Genomic DNA, 4,628 nt, shown 5'->3' with positions numbered 1-4,628 from the left:
TATTTCAATTCACAACCGATCTTGTACATGTAAAAGAGCAAGAGTCACACATATGTTGCACCCAAACTGAGTCGTGTGGTTTTTCGGCCGCAGGGGCTGTCATTGCGACATGGCTTTCCTGGGACCATACTGACTTTTCCAAGCTGGCCGCAATAATAAAACACACTCACGCTCGATTTTTCATTATGCATCTTCTCTGCATAAAAGTCCATCGTAAACCACATCCGGCACCGTGAGTCATGTAGTGTTGTGTTGGTCCTGTGCATCTCCATCCTCAGGCACAGTCTTTCTGTCTTTCCTTATCTGTTACTTTCTCTTATGCTGGAAATTTGTGTTGCCTTCACAAGTTGAAGCCGCAGGCAGGGCTGGATGTTGGGGAATGTACACCGATGCTGTGTGCCAGAGCAGCTCCGTCTTCTGACCAAAATAACTTATACATGTTCAACTTCAAAGCCCGAGAGGAGGACAGAAGAAAAAAAAAAGAAACACATGCTAATATTAGGTGGGAGGGTTGGATGGGAGAAGCAACTCTGAGAAACCGTAGAAAAACAAACATGAAATTGTTTATTCTTGTTCTACGGTAGCCTAGTAATGGCGAAAGCCACAATTGGCGGTGGTACTGAATGTGTCACACTAAGGCAGTGGCTCAGTTACTGCGCTTGAAGCAAATTGTCACAGGGTTCTGGTGCTGTGAAAGTCCAAGCTGGAATCTACACATGACCAAAGCAGTTGTGGTCTGTGGAGCCACGGATTCCCGTTCGCTGTTTGCTCAGTGAGGCCACATCGTATTGTGTCCTTACCGACTGTGGAAAACAGAGGCAGGAAGGGTGTGTGTAGTGCATGTCGGTAGTTGTCACAGAAAGCCAGCAGCGCTGTTACATCCAGGCTCTAGATGTAAGGGTGAGGATCACATCTTCACTCTGCTGTGTGCCACATGCGGGGAAATGAGCACATCCAAATGCATGAATGTACAAGGAAAACAGCCTTTGGGGAAGATGACACAGGGCCAGAATGAAGAGTCTACCAACAAATAGCAAACCGCAGTCTGTGGAAAACAAACACACATGTACCGTGCAGACACACATGCATGAACACACAAACATGTGCACACAAACTAAGGTCCACCACCACCCAGTTCAATGGGATTTGCCCTAAAGCAGTGACACGTATAAACATCCGGTGGCCCGAAAACCCACTTAAATGAAAAGACTGAAATTATGTAAATTCATGCTGGAGTTTCCAGGGTCTTTCTCCAAACTGAACATCACTCATACACACAATAAAATCCATGCAAAGTAGAAATGGAAAAAGACAAATATAAAGACCAGGAACTGTGTTTGCTTATGCACCAAACAGCAGTTCAGAGTATTTGACCTTCTTGGAGAGAGTGGGTGGGGTTCTAGACAGGGTACTTCAATACTCATGTTGGCAATGACTGGGAAATCTGGAGTGGGGTGATCAGGAAGAACGGCTTGCATGATCTAAACCCGAAGGGTGAAATGTTATTGGACTTCTGTGCTAGTCATGGTTTGTCCATAGCAAACACCATTTTCGAACACAAGGATGCTCATAAGTGTACTTGGAACCAGAGCTCCTTGGACTAAAGGTCAATGATCGACTTTGTAGTTGCTTCACCTGACTTGAGCCCACATGTTCTATGCACTCGGGTTAGGAGAGGTACTGAGCTGTCAACCGATCACCATCTGGTGGTGAGTTGGATCAGATGGCAGGGAAAACTGATGGACAGACTCGGTAGACCCAAGCGCATAGTGAGGGTGTGCTGGGAATGTCTGTCAGAGGACCCTGTCCGGAATGATTTTAACTCCTAGCTCCGTGAGAACTTCTCCCATTCCTGGAGGAGGTAGGGGACATGGAGTCTGAATGGACCCTGTTCAAAACTTCCATTGTGGAAGCAGCCAGGCACAGCTGTGGCCAAAAGCTTATTGGTGCCAGTCACGGCGGCAACCCAAGAACCCGCTGGTGGACACCGGTGGTGAGGGAAGCCGTCAAGCTAAAAAAGGAGGCCTTTAGGGACTGATTGGCTCTGGGGACTCCTGACTCAGCAGATAGGTATCAGCAGGCAAAAAAGATGGCAGCGGCTGCGGTTGCAGTAGCAAAATCCAGAGCATGGGAGGAGTTTGGAGAGGCTAGGGAAAATGACTATCGGTTGCCCTCAAAGAGGTCTGGAGAACCATCCGGCAGCTCAGGAGGGGTTGGAGGAGCTTCGCCTGAGCTGTGCTCAGCAAACCTGGTGAAACTCTGACCTCAAATGAGGACATTGTCAGGAGGTGGAAAAAGCACTTTGAGAAACTCTTAAACCCGAGAGATATGCCCCCTTACAGGAGTCAGGGCCAGAGGCTTCCGGGGTATCAGAGTCCATTTCACTGAGGTAGTTGGAAAGCTCCACAGTGGCAAAGCACCACTTAAGCTTAAGGCCCTGGATGTTGTAGAGCTGTCATGGCTGACACGCCTCTCCAATGTTGCATGGACCTCGGGGACAGTGCCTTTGGATTGGAAAACTGGGGTGGTGGTCCTTATTTTTAAGAAAGGGGACCAGAGAGTGTGTGGGGTATCACACTTTTCAGCCTCCCTGGGAAAGTCTATGCCAGGGTGCTGGAAAGCAGGCTCCAGCTGATAGTTGAATCTCAGATTGAAGAAGAACAATGTGGATTCTGTCCTGGCTTTGGAACAGTTGTCACGTCCCACGGGGTCACTGCCCCTCCTGGTCAGAGGTGGCGCCACTCAGTGCCGCTAGTTAACGCTCACATATCACCTCACAGTCTCATAGGACACGGAGGTATAAAAGGAGCCAGCGGAGCAGAACTACTTGCGGATTCTTAATCAGCGGTTCTATTGTGCTCTCTTGGCGATTCGTAGTCTCTTGTTCCCTCAGTCTGTTTCCTAGGTGTTCATGTTCCAGTCCCGAGTGCCCGTCCCGTCAGTTCCTCCCTCTTGTTCTCCAGTCCTGGTCAATCGTTCCAGTCCGGTATTTCGTGACGTCTCGGGGTTGCGGTCATACTCACAGAGTAGCGTTTCACTGTTCACCGTAGTTCAAACATCGTGTGTGTTTCCTGGTCTCGTGTTTCCTGTTTCACTTCCACCGAGTGTCTTACAATACGCACAGTGCACTTTTAACATCATACTGCACGTGAGGTCATTTTACATTTCGTCTGTGTTCGGACGTAATAGCAACGCGCGTCCGTGTCGGACTCCCGTCCGGACGCTACAGAAGAATCCGCCTGCTAATATGACTTCAGCAGAATGGCGTGAACTGGCAGATCTGACAGAGGCGAACCAAGACCAACTCCTGGTTTGCACAAACGCCGCTAGCCGCATCACGGATCAATTGGAGTGGTTGACACGACTCCTCAGTCGCTGTGGGCATGGCGCCGATCCGACCAGTTCACAAACGCATTATCAGCAGACGTGTCTTGATGCCCCCTCGGGTCCCCGCGCTGAGCCTGCGGTTGCCCTATGTGACAGTGAGCCAGCTAAAGCACGCAACCTTGTCAGCTGTGCAAGGCTCGAAGAACAGTGCGTCAGGCAAGGAGTAATACGACTCAGTAACGGGCGTTTGACAGAGGAGGAAAGGAGGCGCCGTTTTCTGCAACGCTTGTGCTTTTACTGTGGAGCTGCAGATCACGTTCAGGTTTCCTGTCCAGTGCGGCTACCCCATGGATCCCAACGGACCGACTTACTGGTGACTGATGTATCTCTCCATACCTCCCTGTTGACATTACCAGTTACAGTATCCTGGGGTTTCCAGCGGCAGGAGACAAAAGCTATGGTAGACAGTGGCGCTGCAGGGAATTTCATGGATCGTGATATTGCTGCGTCCTGGGGCTTGCCCTGTGCCCCATGCTCCAAACCCCTGGCTATTAAAGCTATTGATGGCGCTCCAATCGGGTCTGGGCGTGTAGAGCAGCACACAGAGCCCGTTACTATGCAGGTAGGGCCACTCCATAAGGAACAGATATGGTTCTATCTGATTAAGTCCCCTGATCACCCCATTATTCTGGGATATCCGTGGTTAGTCGCCCATGACCCTGTTATTTCTTGGAGTGAGGAGAAACTGCTGTCTTGGGGAAAGCAGTGTCCCAAACATCTGGAGACGTCTTGTAACTCCACATCCATAGAGAGCCCTAATGCAGATCTGCCCCTGCAGATTCCAAGGGAGTATGCAGATCTAGTGGCGGTGTTTAGCAAACACAAGGCTGCAGAACTGCCCCCTCATAGACCTTGGGATTGTGCTATAGATCTTTTGCCTGGCACTACACCCCGTAGGGGGCGGATATACCCTCTTTCTCAACCTGAACATCAGGCAATGGAGGCGTATATAGCGGAGGCACTAGAAGCCGGACTAATCCGGCCGTCTACTTCTCCAGCTTCCGCTGGCTTTTTCTTTGTTGAGAAAAAAGACGGGGGTTTACGCCCGTGTATTGATTATCGGGGGCTAAATGCCGTTACTGTGAAGTACCCGCACCCCTTGCCTCTTATCACGTCAGCCCTCGAACAGGTTTCCGGTGCTGCCATCTTTACGAAACTGGACCTTAGGAGCGCATATAACCTGATTCGCATTAGGGAAGGGGATGAGTGGAAGACCGCCTTTAGCACCACCCTAGGCCATT

At 50.1% G+C, this 4,628-nt stretch overlaps 1 protein-coding gene across 1 annotated transcript in view; it reads left to right on the top strand.

Annotated features, from left to right (window-relative positions):
• nfil3-6 (nuclear factor, interleukin 3 regulated, member 6) overlaps positions 1 to 4,628 on the top strand; it is a 42,922-nt gene that overhangs the window by 9,611 nt on the left and 28,683 nt on the right. The gene's annotated exons all lie outside the window — the stretch shown is intronic.

The sequence above is a fragment of the Scleropages formosus genome, chromosome 3 (assembly GCF_900964775.1).
Source record: "Scleropages formosus chromosome 3, fSclFor1.1, whole genome shotgun sequence".
Classification (NCBI taxonomy): Eukaryota; Metazoa; Chordata; class Actinopteri; order Osteoglossiformes; family Osteoglossidae; genus Scleropages; species Scleropages formosus.
Note: the sequence above shows the minus strand (reverse complement) of the source record. Positions and strands in the feature narration are given on the sequence as shown.